The 16,686-nt window shown below is 61.4% G+C and overlaps 1 protein-coding gene across 14 annotated transcripts in view; it reads right to left on the bottom strand.

Moving 5' to 3' along the window:
• The window catches only part of TP73 (tumor protein p73), a 59,256-nt gene extending 44,513 nt beyond the window's left edge, over window positions 1–14,743 (bottom strand). For 7 of the 14 annotated variants that reach the window (XR_014806969.1, XR_014806968.1, XM_021095218.2 and 4 more), the window contains exon 1: window positions 14,481–14,743. The gene's annotated coding sequence lies outside the window, so the exon portion shown is untranslated. Of the gene's footprint in view, window positions 1–1,042; window positions 1,579–1,775; window positions 1,941–6,509; window positions 6,675–14,480 lie in introns of those variants that run through there. The other 7 variants (XM_021095216.2, XM_084962637.1, XM_084962630.1 and 4 more) reach the window with 5 other exon arrangements.
• Between the last annotated feature and the right edge of the window lie 1,943 nt (window positions 14,744–16,686).

Below are 16,686 nucleotides of genomic sequence, written 5' to 3'. Positions count from 1 at the left end.
GGGTCCCAGGCTCTCACATGCCCTGGGGGGCAGTGGCCGCCACCCCAGGGCAGATGCCCAGAGGCTCAGGAAAGTTGCCCCCAGCTACCAAGGCCCCTGGTCAGCTGAAGGCCTTGCTCCCCATGGAGCCCCTCTGGACGAGGCTGGTGGGCCTGGAGGCCTGACAGGCTGAGCGCTCCCTTCAAGGAGGGCTCGACCTCTGACCTAGTCCTCCCCAATGCCAGCAAGTCGCACAGCCTCCCCTGGCTCCCCACCCTGTTCCCACAGTCCCCTCGCTGCTCCCTGCCCTGTCCCTGTGCGACCCATCCTCACGGGGGGGCTGCTTCCATGCTCAGCCTTGGTCCACTCCCCACCCTGCCCGCATCCTGCCACTGTCCCCCGTGACTCTGCTCAGGATGCCCCCGACTCTGCCCTCACCTGGAAGGTGCCAGAGCAAGACCCCTTGGACTGCGTGGTCCCACTGGCTGCATTGGCCCGGCAGGACTTCGGCTCTGCCCACCCTGCCCAGGGCCCTAGAACCACTGCATGTAAACTGGGGCCCCTATGAACCCCCAAGAGGAAACCCCATCCACAGAGACAGCCCTGCCCCCAGAAGGGTCCTGGTCGAGAGGGTGGACATTTGGCCTGAGCACAGGGAGGGACCACCGAGGGCACAGACCCTGCCCCCACGGCCATCTGGCCACCAGCCTTTGAGGAGGGGGCCCGGCTTCAATGAGGTTAGTGGGGAAAGACCCAAAGACCCCCCCCTCTGCCTTCCACCCCAGAACAATCCATCTGGATCTGCAGGTGATTCCAGCTGCTCCCCGCTGGTTATTTCAGCAAACGGACAGGTTGAGATCTTCGGGAAGGTAAACCTACGCCATCGCCGAGGGACCCCGAGGGCCTGCCCAGGCCCCTTCCAATACCCTGGGCCTTGTCACCAGGAGGCTGCAGGACGTCCCAGCGCCTGAGGGACCCCGCGGGCCTGCCCAGGCCCCTTCCAATACCCTGAGCCTTGTCTCCAGGAGGCTGCAGGACGCCCCGGCGCCCAGAAGTCCCCTACCTGGGCGGAGGGGTCAGACGGCCATCACACAGGGACACAGGAAACAGGCGGCCCTACTGCAAAATGGCGCTGTCCCCAGGCGGCGAAATGGCGCTGTCCCCGGAAGGACGGCGGCCAGGCCGAATTCCAGCAGGACACTCGGCACCCAGCCTCCAAAGCCCTCGGAGCTGGGGGGTCTCGGTGGCCCCAGCCACCCCCCGGAATGGACTGCCCTGGCCCGATGGGGTTGGGCCGGGGCAGGGGTCCCTCCTGCAGTGACGGCCAGAAGTACTGTCCCTCTCAGGACACAAGGGCAGCGGCCATCTCCCCCCACCCCTCCCGCCTGCACCCGGCCACGTGGCCACAGGAGCCTGGGCAGCCTCCGTCCCTGCTGGGCCAGTGGGGGCGGGGTGGGGAGAGGACCCTGGGCCAGACCCGGCCAGGACGGCCCCCGGACCCCCGGCGGAAAGGCCGGGGTGGGTGGGGGGGGGAGGGCACGGCCGAGGCCTCCGTCACCCTGGGGTGGCTTCCCGCTTCCTCTGCCACACTGCGGGGGCGACCCGCGCTGATGATGAGACAAATTTAGCCTCCCCACCCTGGGCCAGGGTGCACTTGTGGAAACAGCTGGAGGTGCCCGACTAAGCCGACCTCTCTCCCTCCTGGCCTGGGCCCCCGGGAGGGCGGGGAGGCAGAGCCTGGGAGCGGCCCCAGGAATCGCCCAGCCCCGCCACCTCGCCCCCCGCCAGCCTCTTACCGGCCACCAGCCTCGGTCCCGACCCGCAGCCAGACCCGGGGCAAGGTCAGCCTCCCTGTGGCACCCGGGCCCGCAGGGAGCCCCGCGGGTTGCCCGGCAGTTTCTGTTTGAATCTAACGGTTGGCTTAGCACCCACGTGAGGCAGGGAGCTGGGTGGCGGCCCTCTGACCACGTGGGCCTTACGCACTTCGGGGAGGAAACGGCTGACGGAATCCTCCAGAGCTGCCGGGCTCCCCACGCAGCCAGCCTTGGCTGGGGCAGGCCTTTGGCAGAGCTGAGAGGTGGGCACCCAGCAGCTCCGGGCCCCCCGCCCCGCGGGACACGGCTGCCCCAGGCCGGCTCCCTGCTGGAGGAACTCACTCTTGCAGCCAAACAAAACAAACGACAACGCATGGCCGAGCCGTGGGACACCCCTGCAGGACGGTGCAAGGAGTCCAGCCCAGACGCTGGCCCACCCCTGCATCCTTGCCCTTGACCCTGCCCTCCCGCTGCCTCTCCACGAGGGCCCCACCCACCCGGCGCCCCCGCCTCCTGCCGGGGAGTCTCCCGTCCACCGTTGCACATCAAGGTCCTACCCACGTCCGGGGCCCAGGCTGCACCCTGCTGACCTGCCCGTGGTTCTCCTCCCATCCCGGCCTCCGTCCCGAGCGTGTGCAGGTCAGACCTAGACACACGGTTCCTGTGCCTCGGTTTTCTGCTCTGCAGCCCGGTACGGCCCGGCACACTCCCAGCTCCCTCTCGCCCGTCTCCACCCTGTCCACACAGCCCACCTCTGCCCCTCTGCACCCATGTGACCCTGGAGGTGTCTTGCCCACTCTGAGCTTGCCTCTCATGACGCACGGATAAAGCAACATCACGCAGCGGGGCGCTGAGACAGGCAGTCCTGGAGCTCGAGATACAGTACACCTGGGGCCACTGAGGACCGGGGTGGCAGCAGGAGAGCAAAGCCAGCTGTGGCCCCCTGGGGCAGCAGAGCGCCGAGGCCAGGTCTGGTGGCTGCTCTGTCCCTGGTTCATTTGCAGAGGCCGCCCCCTCAGTGGCCTCTCCAACAATGAGGCGCCTGCAGAAGACCGAGGGGATTGAGCAGCCCATGGCAGCAGAGACTCCCAGGGAGCAGCCACCCGCTGGAGGCAAAATGACTGATTCCTGCTTGGGCTTCAAAGGCTGGACACCAGGAGCGGGGAGAAGCCTCGGCCCCCAGCCCACCCCCCCCCCCAGTCTGGAGGAAGGGGAGCCGGGTGGTCAGAGGCACAGGGGACCAGATGGGGGGTAAACTTTCTCTCAGAAGGACCACAGTGTGGACGGCAGAGAGGGTGATGCTGGTGGGGGGGGCCCTGGGTCTAAGAAGGGGGCAGTGTAGGGACAGGTCAAGGGTGTCTGGCGTGGCGCCCCTGAACTTGGAGATGTGAGAGAGCCCTGAGCCCATCTGCACCACCACGGGAAGCTTCCAGGGCAGCACCCAGCCAGCTGCTGGGAGGGGGGTGCCGGCCAAGGGAGTGGGGACAGAAGTGAGGTCGTCCTGGGGGAGGTGTGGACCAGCACGGGGGTGGGTAGGGGACCCAGGGGACGGGGCGGCCGCAGGATGGGAGCCTCATGAGGCTGGAAATGAAGGGACACTTGAGAACAGCGCAGGTGTGACTGAGCTTTCAGCCCTGACCCATTCCAAGGGTGGGCTGAGGGTGGTAGGGAGCGGGCCAGAGGAGTGGACGGCGGCCTGGACCACTCCGCCCCTGCCCATCTCCAAACCCACCTCCACAGGGATCCGAATCCGGCCCTCCCACCCACGGGGCCACCCCAGGCCTGGACCCCCTCAGCCTCCCCACCTCCCTGTAAGCACAACAGCCTCTGAGCCAGACTCCCTGCCACCGATGTCCCAACAGTGGGCGTGGAGGTGGGGGTCATGCGCCCCACCCTCTGGACCCTCGAGGCTCTGACAAACCAGGAGTCTCCCCCCACCGACCCCCCGCAAGCCCCCGGGACCTGCCCACCCCTCCCCCACCACATCTCCTGCTTCTCCACTGGCTTGCGGTCCTCTTGCCACGCTGGCCCTCCAGCTGACCGCACCGACACACGGACCACCCCGGCTGGCTCCTGCATGGCCCAATTTAATCCTGGGCCCCTCCCTGACTCCTCTTTTGCGCGTTGTCTCATCACCTGCAGAGTGAATGGCGTCAAAACCCATCGCAGAAGAGACCCCGGGAAGCCCTCAGCAGCCCTGGACAGACACCCCTGCTTCCTGGCATCTCGCTCCACTAAACAGGGTCCCCAGGGGCGGGTCCCCAGGGCCCTGCTGCATCCCCAGGGCCCAAAAGTGCCTGGCACAATGCAGGTGGCAGTCAATACCCATGTAAGCAGGTGACTGGCAGGGATGCATCTGGGGGCAAACGGCCACCTTTGCTGGAGGAGCCCCTGCCTCGGGGACCACCCGGGAGGGGACCAGAGGACAGCTGCACAGCCTCACTGACCAGACACCCTGCCCCTTCCATCTGTCTCCTCCAACCCTCCATTCCCAGGGTCCCACCCTTACAGGCCAGGGTGCCAGGCTATCCTCCAGAATCTTCTCTCCCCCAGACAAGCATCTGCGCTCCTTCGACCACACCCTGCATGGCTATTCCCACAGCATCATCCCCACCTGGTCGCCCTCCTCTGGCCTCCTCCACGTTCCTGGAAGGGAACCCACTCAGTCATGTCCCAACCCCGTGCAGACCCCGTGCCTCCCCGTCTGGGCTCCTCGCTCTGAGCTCAGGGGGCACTGGTTTCCCAAACTCTCATACCCCCCACTCAGCACCCCACCTCCCGCCATCCTCGGAGGCCCTGATTTTCCTCCAGGGCAGCCTCTGCCACGGAACCACGTCCCTTTCTGGCTCTGATGTCAGCTGATGTTTGATGTGACTTTATCCACATGGCTATGATGGTGGTCCCTCCACCCCTCTCTCCCTCCAGGAGCAGCGGCCAGCGTTCCAGGGGCCTCGGCCCCTGCCTCCCCCTGTCCCCGCGCCTCCAGGGGCCCCACCCTACCTCCAGCCTGGGGGCTATCTTTTGACGCCCAACATCTGCGGTGTCCTCACTCTGCCCACCCCAGCCTGGGACCCGCCATATTTCCGAGGGACCCTCAAGGAAGGCACTAGGCACCCTCAATTCCACCGTCTCACAGAAGCACAGAGAGAGTCGACCACTTGCCCAAGGCCACACAGCTCAGAAGAGCCAAGGCGGGTTTGTGCCTAACTCTGGTTAGGATCCCTGCCCATTCAACAGCCCCGCCCTCCAGGGGACCCCTCTCCTGGGGGACAGACAAGAGAACAAGGCTCCCCCATGTGAAGGGCCTCCTGAAAGGGTGTGGACAGGCCCAAGGTCAGGCCAGTTCTAGGTCTGATGAGCTGAGGGGAGGAGGGGAAGAGGGGCCGGAGGGTGGAGCTCAGCCAAGGACAGGTGCCCACGGCCCTTCAGGTAGGGGAGGCAGGAGGAGCAGCGTGGGCTGGAGAGGGGACGGGGTGTCCTGGCCACAGGAAGGCTCTGGGTCTTGGGGACTGAGAAGGGGGTTCGGCCAGAGGGAGGCAGTTGGCTGTGGGTGAGGGCGGGCACCCAGGGGGTACAGCCTGGGCTGCTGAACCCAGGGGCTGGTGTCAGCGAGGAGGCCGTGGATGGGTCCAGGTGAGGGGGGGTATGGGCCATGGGGATGCAGGAGGGGACACGAAGGGGTGAGGACACGTGTCCTGCCCCGGGGGCCCCCTCCCACCCAGTCCACATGGGGCTAAACGCACTTTTGATTTCAGCCCCTCTGCCGGCTCAGACTCGGCACCTTCTGCCATCTGCCAGCCGTGGGCACATTCAGGCCCTCTGTTTTCTCATCTGCAGAATGGGGTTGATCTGCACAAAAGCATCCAGCAGGACTCCCGGGGAGCCTCAAGGTGCAGATGCAGCTCCTATCTGACCCGCGGGGCCGTCTATACATCCGCCCTTGGCCGGCTCCTGTCAGACTCACCCCCACTGGATGCCGGCTCCAGGCTGCTTCCCCACAGTGCGCACAGGCTGGAGGGCAGCCACAGAGGCCCTCACCCGGTGGGCGCCATCGACGGGGACGGGCACTTGAGGACACACGCGCACACAGAGGCACATGTGTACACACACCTGCACGTGAACACCTGCCCTCAGGACAGGGACTCCCCCGCGCCCCTCTCCTCGAATGCTCTGGAGGCGGGTGGCCCAGGGACTGCAGAGGCAGGCAGGCACCCCAGGGAGTCCACGCCTACTGCCCAGGTCTTAGTCATGCCTGGAGGCAGCCAGGCGAGGGCCTGGGCGGCAAGGACGGGCTCTGGGGCCTCCTGGGGGTGAGGGAGGCAGGGAAAGCCAGTTCTGGGCTGGCCCCCTGGGGCTGAGGAGTGGTGGCCCCTGGGGAATCCTGGCTGAGCTCAGGGCAGGGCCTCCTTGGCAGGAAGTGGAGAGAGTTTTCGGCGGGTCCAAGTGGGGAGACGGTGACATCAGAATGGTTTCTGTCCCCATCCTGTCTGTCCCCGCTTGGGGGCCATGCAAATTGCCCCTGCCCAAGCAGATGGCAGTGCCACCCAGCAGCAGCTTTTCCAGCTGGCCCATCAGGGGAGCCACGGGCATGGCCTCTCTGCCACCCCTGCCCCCGGGGCACCCCATTCAAAAGCGCCAGGTGAGAGCCAGTGGGCACGGGCCTCTGGAGCCCCAACCAGCACCTGAAAGAAGAAGGCCAGATGGAACCGAGCCTACCTTGGCGGAGCCTGGCCCCCGAGGGTCCGTGGAGAGGGGAGACAGCCAGGAGGCCTTTGCTGGCTCGTGGCTGGGCAGGCAGGAGGTGGTGGCAGCGTCCCTGTCGCCTAGGCGATGACATTGGAGCGGTGGAAGCAGCGTGGCGGCCCGGAGCCTCAGGGCAGACGGGGCGGAGCATGGCCAGGGGCCCTGGGGCTAGCCAGCCCTGCTTGGGACGTCATGCCCTCTGTACAGTGACCCACCGGCAACAGCCCCACAGTGGGAAGCAGAGCTGGAGGCGGGGCAGCCACTGTCTCCATCTGCGTTTGCACATTTTCCTTCTACTTTTTTTTTTTTGTCTTTCTGCCTTTTCTAGGGGTGCTCCCGCGGCCTATGGAGGTTCCCAGGCTATGGGTCGAATGGGAGCTGTAGCCGCCAGCCTACACCACAGCAACGCCAGATCTGAGCCAAGTCTGCAACCTACACCACAGCTCAAGGCAACGCTGGATCCTTAACCCACTGAGAGAGGCCAGGAATAGAACTCGCAACCTCATGGTTCCTAGTCGGATTCATTGACCACTGCGCCACGACGGGAACTCACCTTCAACCCTTCTTGGTTGACATTTCCAAACACACTCAGAAGAAGCGAGAAAGGCACCGTGGACCCAACGGCTGTGCCCCCCACCCCACCCCCCGCACCTCAGCATCTGTCATCTTTCAATCGAAGCCACTTCTGCAAATGATATCAGTTCACCTGTAATATGTCAGTGGGGGCTTCTAACAGCTTGGATGCCATCTTTTGCGGTATCAGATCCAGCCCTGAAATTGTTCCCATCCAGCTCTTTTTGTCCTGCACACACACGCACACACACACACACAATACACATACACACCCACACCCCACACACAGGAAATTCAGAGCATTCAACGTAATACACAGCCACAATACTACAGCCTAAATTTCCAACTGATTTTTAACAGCTGGGCAGAAGGACTCTGAAGAGGACACAGATTTGGGAGACCAACTGTGTCCCCACAGACTGTCCCTCCCTGCCTGCTGTAGGCAGCAGCACAGAAAGCTCAGCGCAGCCCCAAGTGGACACGGCGAGAGGGGCACTGTGGGTGGGATTAAGCACCTGGAGAGGAGCCCTTGGGTGGCAGAGGTCAGGGAGGAGGGAAGGTGCTGGGCTGTGACTTTGCAGGGGGAGGATGGGGCCAGAAGCCAAGGAATGTGGGTGCCTCTAGAAGCCAGAAAAGGCAAGAAACAGATTCTCCCCTGGAGCCTCTGAAGGAACCAGCCCTGCCAGCCCCCGGACGTCCGTCCAGTGAGACCGAGTTGAGCCATCTCCGTCACAACTGCAGGAAAACAAATCCATGCTGTGCGAGGCCACCGAACTTGAAGCTGATACACTTTCACATGACACACGTTTGGGAAACAGCATTTGCAGTGATTACCCCATTCCTAGGGTCCCTAGAACCGGAATTCGTGCCACACTAAGCCTGAGGAAGTGTAAGGTGCTTTGCAGAACAGCAGTCCCAAGGCGTTCCCGCTGCACTGCACTGGGTTAAGACGACAACTGTGGCACCTCAGGTCACTGCAGAGGTGCAGGTTGGATCCCCTGCCTGGTGCGGCGGGTTAAAGGATCCGGTGTTGCTGCAGCAGTGGCACAGGTCACAGCTGTGGCTCGGATTCGACCCCTGGCCTGTGAACTTGCATTCGCCACGGGTGCAGCCATTAAAAAAAGTAAAGAACAGAAGCCGGGAAAGGTGGTGACTACAGATACTGCCGACACCAGAGCCAAAAGCCTCACCCTTCAGGGATGGCACACACACGTGTGCACACACACACACACACACATAAGCACACACGCGTGCGCACGTACATGCACACACATGTGCAGGTGTGAAGCGTCATGACCACACAGCGGGAATGAGTGAGCAGGCAGGTGTTTTTTGGTCCTGGACTCTTCCTATTATTCTAGTCCTTTCGAAAATCACACAGACCAGACGAAGCCTTCCTGGAACCACCCTGACCTCAATCTTCTCATTGTCTATTTTGCTATTTTTATCAGAATTCATTATTTTCACATTCATCCAATTAGCGTCCTGTTTACCAATACCTCGTTTTTTAATTTGCAGCTTCATCCTAAAACCTCGGCAGGACGTTCACAACCCGAGTTCTCCTCCCTCATTACTGCCAAGTAATTAGTCAACGAGAGTCCCTGATCAGAAGCTAAGAGGCCGGGAGCGAGTTGGAGCTTGCCTGACTCCGAGAGAGGAAAAAAAAAAAAAAAAAAGACGGCGTCTCTCCTAATTGCAGGGGTTTTGTGGGTTGTCACTGGGGAGGGGGAAGCAGAGGATTGTAGCGTGAAAGGAGAGGGCTCTTTAATCCCGGGGGGCTTTGCAGATCCCAGCTTAGCAAACACTGAGGGTGGCTCCTTAATCTGCATGCTAATGACCAGGGCCCTCCCTCTGTGGGCGGGGGGGGGGGGGGGGAGCCGAGATGTTAAATTTGCATGGCACACACTGCAAAAAAGGAGACCCTAAGTGCCCGGCAGGCAGCCGGGTGCAAAGACGGCGGTTTGACTTGTGCATTCAATTGCATCCTGCCTGGACAGCAGGGCCTCTAAAACGGGGGACGCAGCGTTCCCTCTCGCAGCCCCGTCGGCTCTGCAGAGGCGAGGTGCCTCTCTGTGGCATGTCAAATCACCTGCTCTGACATCAGTTCTTGGGAGGGCAGGACCCACACTGGGCCCCGGGCTGCTCTCCTGGTCCCCACGCTGGCCACAGCCCCCCACCCCCACGGCAGCCCGGCTGGAGTGGGCAGCACTCAGGAGGAGCCTCTTTCTGGCAGGCGGGCACCGCTGTGAGAGCCCGGAACCCGCCCAGAAGAACCCCGGGACTTTCTTACGTGTCTCGGCCCAAAGGAGAAACAGCCCAGGAAGCGACCTCTGAAATCACAGGGCATCAGGCAGGAAGGCATCCTTCTTCCCTGCCCCCTCTGAAGGACTTAGTGCCACCCAGGCATCCTTGTCCGCAGGAGAAGCCACCTGCCCAATCAGCCGAACCCACCCCCCCATTGCCCACCCCTCAGGGCCTGAGCCTCGAAGCAGCAGGCGAGCAATTAGAGCCACCCCCTCCACCCAGGGCCTCAGGGGGTGACTTGCCACCTGGCACCGGGTGGGGACACACCAGGGACAGGTCCTTCCCACGTGCAGCCACCCTGAGCAGGACCACAAAGGAGACACCCAGCCCAGTCCCGCACCCAGGCCCCTGCACCCTGGCTGGCAGGAGGCGGACTGGGCAGTGCCCGGGGGTTGGGGTGGGAATCCTGGACCAACCTTCCCTGGGGCCCCCTGCATCTCCCCATCCCGCCACCCGGGGTTCTCATGTTTATGCCCATGGGCCACTCAGTGGGAGCTCACAGGGGAACCCCAGCTTGGACTCCTACAAGGAGGAGGCAGATGGGTGCCCCTGCCCATGGATGAAGAGCCTGGGGACTCCGTCCAAGGCTTTGGAAGGGCCAGGCCTGCTCCGCACTACTCGCCCAGAGCCCTGCCAGCTGTGCCCTCTGTGCCCCGCCCCGGTGCTGGGCATGGGCCGCCAGTCCCAACCTGGATGACTTGGTCTGAGCTTTCTGGCTGCAGTGCCCATCGGTGGGGTGGGGCGGGGGATAAACGTGTACATTGGGGGTGCAGGTAGGAATGTCCCTACTGCCACAGTTCTACCTCAGCCTTGGACCCAGAACACCATGGGAGAACAGAAGAGGTGGGCAGGGCTGCAGCAGGTTCTGAGCCAGTGCCCCCTGCCCTCCAGCTCCCAGGTCCATCTTGGGGGCTCGCTCTCTGGGAGCCTAATTCCAGCACCAAGGCCCACAGAGGTGCCGGCCACTGGCCCTCTAGAGTGCCCCAAATGTCCACTCCACAGGCCTAAGACCTGCCTTCAGTGTTCCCATCTCCTTTCAAGGACCCTGGCAGATCCCTGCCCCTGTCTGGTTCCCTCTGAGGTCCCTCCCACTCACCTCCCACCCAGGCTGATTCCCCACCCCACCCCCACCTCTAGGCACCTGAGTGGCTCTGTCCAGTGTGTCTGCTCTCTCTCCCAGCTCTGTGGGCCCAAGCACAACTGGGAAGATGGGGTGCTGGGGCTTGAATGGGTGGTCTGTTTTCCAGGACACCGGGGCTGTGAATGGGTGGGCAGGGGTCGGGGTTGGCAAGAGCTGGTGAGTGGCGGAGCGGCCCCCTCCACCCTTGGCCTTGGGGAGGGGGAGAGGCTGCCTCTTGTTCTTTCATAAAGAAGGAATGGCTTAGAACGAGTTTCTGCACATTCGTGCCACGGCCTCTCCCCCCTCCGCCGCGGGGCAGTCCCAGGCCACTTCTTGGAAGATTATTTCAAATGCATACAGTAAAATACCCAAGATTACAAAGGAAACCAATGACACCAAATTACAGTTATTCTAGCAGGTTGAACAGCACCCCATCCCCCAAAAGATATATCTACCCCAAGCCTTAGCATGTGAATTTATCTGGAATTAGGGCCTTTCAGATGTGTACAATAAAGATCTCAAGATGGTCACCCTGGATTAGAGTGGGCCCTAAATTCAGTAAGTGTCCTTAAAGAGGCAGAAACCAGAAACGGAGAGACAGGGACACAGTGAGAAGGCTTCGTGAACTCCAAGGCAGGAATTGGGGTGACGGGTCTACAAGCCCAGGACTCCGAGGGGGAATCGGACAGATTCCCCCTCGGAGCCTCCCATGGGAAGCAGCCTTGCTCACATCTGGATTTCGGGCTTCTGGCCTCCAGATCCCCTCTTTCACGGAGGTCCGTTCAGCCAGCCCAGGGCGGAACACAGGTCTGTATTGTAAGGGCTGACTGTACTAGAAAGAGAAGTCCTGATACGATGAGGCTGATGGCTCATTTCAATCCAGCGATAAGCACAAACGAAATTTTGAGGTTTCTGCAGGAACAATCACAATGAAAGCATCACCGATTCCATTGAAGAGAATTTTCGTTTTCTTTGGGTCTCTCATTTGGGGGAGTATCGCTAGGAAGATAAAGCTCTTTTGAGGAACAAATGTCTTCTCTGCAAAGCAAGATCGGCTGAAAGTGCACTTGAACGCGGCCAGACAGAAAGTTTATGCCCGCTTGTGCACATGCTCAGAGCCACCTTCAACTTTGATGAAAGCTTGTCTCTCTCTTTTTTTTTTTTTTTTTTTTAAGGGCTGCACCCGCGGCACATGGAAGTTCCCGGGCTAGGGGTCGACGTGGAGCTGCAGCTGCCAGCCGACACCACAGCCACAGCAACGCAAGATCTGAGCCATGTCCGCGACCTGCACCACAACTCAAGGTGACGCCAGATCCTTAACTCACTGAGCGTGAGGTCAGGGATGAAACTGTTGTCTTCATGGATACTAATCGGTCGGATTCGTTTCCGTTTCCGCGGTGCCACAACGGAAACGCTGTCTTTAACTTCCACCCCAAAAGGTACAGCTTTTCTTAAACAAATCAATTCTCCTTTGCATAAAACACACAAAGGATTTTCCAGGTGTCCTATGTAATCTACATAAGAAGACAAACTGGGAAGAAAAAAAAAAAAAGAGACATTGTGTGTTTTGGCTACACACAAATGGATGCTGTTAGTTCCAGATGCTTTTCTATATAGAAATCTGGGCAGGACATGGAAGCACTTTACAGCAATTTACAGGGCTAAATTGTCACGCGGTGTTCTGAGGATAAAAATCCCCGGAGCGTTAAGCTTTGACCATCCAGACAGAAGCTCTGTTACGGTGACAAGGGAGCCAGGAGTCACCTAACAATTCCTTTCAGTTTCTTTTTTTCTTTTTACTATATGACACAAACTCATCAGAAAACGCTGATGAAAAATATTGAAATATTTTGACTCAGGACTCGCAAAGGGGTGCCCAAACTGGAAACTAAAGGCCTGCCCGTCCCTCTTATGTGGGCTGGGTAGAAGAAACGCACGTTTAACGAATGTTTTGGTTTTTTGCAAACACAAACCTCTTGGTGGGTGCAAGGTCTTTTACACAAGTGTCTGGAGGATACAGTCCCCTTGAGCTCGGGCACCCGAAACCATCTCCCAGCTCGATGAACCTGCAGCTTCCTTTTACCCATCAACCAAATGACTTCCCTTTGGGGTTCGGGAATCTCAGGGTGAGTGCGTGCTTGGCGACAGGCGGGACCTCACCTCCGCCAGGTTCTGGTCCCTAAGTCCTCCGTCTGCCATTTCATGCCCCTCTTAGCCATGCCGTCTGCACCTCACTCGAGAATGTGGGCGGGGCATACCCTATCAATAGTGACTCAAGGAGGCATCCTTGTTACGGTATCCCTATGCGGGGGGGGGGGGGGGCCGAGTCGTGTCTCTTTGCCAGCCATCCTGTTCCCCCTGGGGACACCTGCTGTCCTCTGGTTCTCTGAACTCTGGAGCAGCATGAACAGCCAGCACTTTGGGGCCCACTTGTGAGAGGCATGCACCATGCTCAGCTCTTTAGATATGCCATCTTGGTTACTCTTCCCCCAACCCTCTGGGCTATTATCACCTTTCCTTACAGATGAGTAAACTGAGGCTCAAAGCGGTTAGGCAACTTGCTCGAGGTCCATGACCAGTAAGAAGAGGTGAAGATGGGATCAGAGCCCCACATTCTGACCTCTACACTGCCACCACTAACCACAGCTCCAGACTGGCCATTCCCATAGGGCGGCCCTGCAGAATTTGGAGGCAGCTACCCTGATACCCAGAACCTTCACCAGGACTGTGAAACGGGGCTGAGCTTCCCATGGCCAGTCCTCTGGCAGCGCCCCCAGGGACACCCTAGCAGTTTCTGGTACGTGACTTTTATTTTTCAAATTGCATGCATAATCCATATATCCACATGTTGCAAATTTTCAAACACTCTATGCTTTTGTTCTTGATACAGTCCTCTTTCAGCTTGTATTAAGTAAATCAAAACGTGGGTGCTGGACTTCTGGGGAGCATTAAAGCGAAACAAATAAACAGCAACAATGAATGTAAACCAAACCAAACCATGAGCCAAGGGCTCCCAAATGTCCAGTGTTTAATAAACAGACCACAGGACACCTGGAGCTCTGGGCAGAAGTGAGCCAGGCACTGTTCCCCAGCCCCTCACGGGTTGGCGGTGGTCGACCTGACACCCATTCATTTATGCGGACACGGGCATGCTTTGTGCAAATCCACTCAGTGCCCGGGCAAAAAGACCAGCTGAGAAAAAAGGTAGTAGCGCCCCCCCCATCCTCCAAAGTCTGAAAGGACGGTGACTGCAGGGCAAGGAGGGGCAGGAGAGAGAAGTTGCCTCTGGCCAGGGGCCGGATTCTGACCCCTCCTTTTCCCAGAGGAAACGCTCAGGAGGCCAGCGGGCACCCCAGCCAACACAGGGCCACTGAGAGATGCCCCTCTGGAAAGAGACTCCTTAGCAACCCACTCCCTGGGGCGAGCCGAGGGGTCATGCCCAGTCGTCCTGGTCCAGGGGAACCAGGGCCCCACTCAGCCCTGGGGGTGGGGCAGCCGTCGCCAGCAGATTCGTGCAGCCTCGTGGGTGCAGCGTGGAGCCGGCGGGGAGGAGCTTTGTCCGCGACAGGCGCCTCTCCCGACCTCCACCTGCACCTGCTCCCCCGACCCGGAGTTCCATTCTCAACCTCCCCTGGAAGCCGGGGTGGACGCGGGAATCCCAGCGAGGCTGCTCCGGGTCCCAAAGGCCACCACACTGCCGGCAGGAGCGCATCCTCCCCCGGGCTGGACTCGGCCGGCCGGCCCCCCGCCCCCACCTCCAGCCGCGTCCCAGGAGCTGGTCGGACTCCGGGAAGACCCTAAGGCCCGCTCCCTCGAGTTCGTGCATGATCTCGTCGACTACCAGCTTCGGCGCCGCAAAGCGCCGTGCCGGCCGCCCTGGGCTCAGGCCCACAAGCAGAGCCCCGCCGCGCCCAGGTCCCCTCGCTCCAGGTCCCCGCGCTGCTTACCTGGTGCCGCCTGAGCTCCGGGAATCCTGGCCCCGGCGCTTCACCGCGGAACCCCTTCGTGGGTGCACGGCGGGCGCGGGCCGTGAAGCGAGTGCGGCTGGGCGGCGGCGGGTGGGGAAGCAGGGCGGGCGCGGGTTATATGGGCGCGGGAGGGGAGGCGCCGCGGGGAGGGGTGGCCGCGGGCGTTAGCGCCTTCCGCGGCGGGCCGGCGGGAAGGCAGCGCGGGCCGCTGAGCCTTGGCGGGAGGAGCGCGGGGCGGCGGGACCGGCTGGGCTCTGCCGGGGCCAAGGTTGCGGCTCAGGGCTCCGCCCCCCCAGCTGGCCGCGTGCGAGTCAGGGTCCCGGGGCGCGCTCCGCCCCGCCTCCTTCCCGCCGCCTTTTGGCGCGCTTCGCCCCCGGGCCCCCGGGCGCGGCCGCCTGCCTGGGACTGGGCGCCGACCGGACGCCGGAGCCCTACTGCTGTGTCCACGGCCCCTCGGCCGGCTTAGGGGTACGAGCAAGGGCGCGCGGGAGCCGGGATCGGGAGCAGAGATGCGGCGTCCGCGTGCCCACTCCTTCCTCTCTCTGCCACAGCGCATCTTCCGGGTCTCGCTCCTCCGCCCCCATCGGCGCCGGACCCTCCGCGCCGGGCGCTTGGGATCCGAGGCCCAGAAGAAGGGCCGCGCATCTTAGGGGCGCCGCCATCCAGGTCCGCGGAGTGTCTGCACTGGCTGTGGCCTACAGGGGACAGGCGTGGAGGTCGCGGCCCCGTAACCCAGGGTAAAGTGGAGCCGCTTGCTTCTGGGTACCAGCCGGGTTCCTCGGCTCAGAAGGGCACGCATCGCCTGTGCCCCTGCGCGTCCGGGGAGTCACTTGGGACGCAAACGCTCCAGGGTCGCGCCCGCACCAAGCTCCCTCCCAGGGACAACGCCTCCTGGCCCCGCCCGGCCGGAATCATTTCCGCGTAGGGCAGGTACGCGCGGGTGTCCAAGGCGACCTGTGAGTCATGCGCACAGAGACCTGTCGCAAGCCAGGCCTCCCTCGGCACCCCCCCGCCCCCCCCACCTGTGGCTTCATGGGCCAGGTCCCCTGCAGGGCAGACGCGGGCTTCCCTTCCAGGGCTCCCACTTCCTCTAAGGCCTCCGCTGGAGAACCCCACACGCTGGACGAGGTCTGGACGACTCTGGGCGGCGGGCACCCGCTATGCACTTCCTTCTGGTGCTCGTGGGAACCGTTATCTGCCTCCGAACCGATGCCTCCAGGCCAGGGGGACCCTCGCTTCAGTGTCGCCGGTGAAACCTAGCAGCCCGGGCTGGTTCAGTCCAGGTTCTCTGGCCACGTGTGTTCCACAACTCACCTGGCGAGTGTGGCTGACTTCCACACGTCTTTACTGCTCACCTACTGTCTTTGAGGTGCGGGGTGCGGTGGGGACCCAAAGACAAATGACGCACGGGAGGGAGTTGATCTGGCCGCACCGCGGAGCAGGGCGCCTGCACGCATCCCCTACTCGTTCGTTCTGTGAAGTTGGGGGGGCCACCAAAGGGCGCAGGCCCAGCTGGGTGTGCAGAGGTGCGAAGAGGACCCAGGCCGGGTCTCAGTTCTTAGAACGCAGGGTCAGGGGCCGGTGTCAGGGTCTGCGCGATCTGATCCTGTGTGCAGCCCCGGGAATCCTGGCGGCAGGGCACCGCCTGGCGGGGGCATGGGGGAGGCCTCTGTTGGGTGAAGTGGACTAGAGGACAAGACAGAAGCGGGGCAGCGAGCGAGATCAGCAGAGCCAGTGCGACGCAGGTGCGCGCTCCGGCCTGCGACTTGGGCGGGTGCGGCTGAGCCCAGGGCCGAGCCCTGGTGGCCTTCTGTCACTTGCGGGTCTGGGCGCAGGTGCGGGCTTGCGATAGACAGGTGGGTGCATGCAACCCCGGTGCACTCCCGGCAGAGTGTCGATTTCGTTCTCTCCCGGATCCTGAGCATGAAGTGAGGGCCTTGCTGCAGGCATGGTTGCGGGATGTAGCCAAAAGACAAACAAAAACGAATACTTATACTTTATGTATAAAATATAATATGTGTGTTTGGACTGTTACATATTATATAAAAATGACAAGTGCATGTTTATGTGTGAATTTATGTATATGTCTTTACATTAACTATGAATGCATAAATATAAACACACAGACACACAGGATGTCAGTTCATTTGAATTTCAGATAAGGGGATAATTCTTTAGTGTAAGT

The sequence above is a fragment of the Sus scrofa genome, chromosome 6 (genome assembly GCF_054392235.1).
Source record: "Sus scrofa isolate SSC_HxYL_T2T_F1_AM1 chromosome 6, Sscrofa_HxYL_maternal_Yorkshire_Landrace_v2.0, whole genome shotgun sequence".
In the NCBI taxonomy this organism is placed as follows: domain Eukaryota; kingdom Metazoa; phylum Chordata; class Mammalia; order Artiodactyla; family Suidae; genus Sus; species Sus scrofa.
Note: the sequence above shows the minus strand (reverse complement) of the source record. Positions and strands in the feature narration are given on the sequence as shown.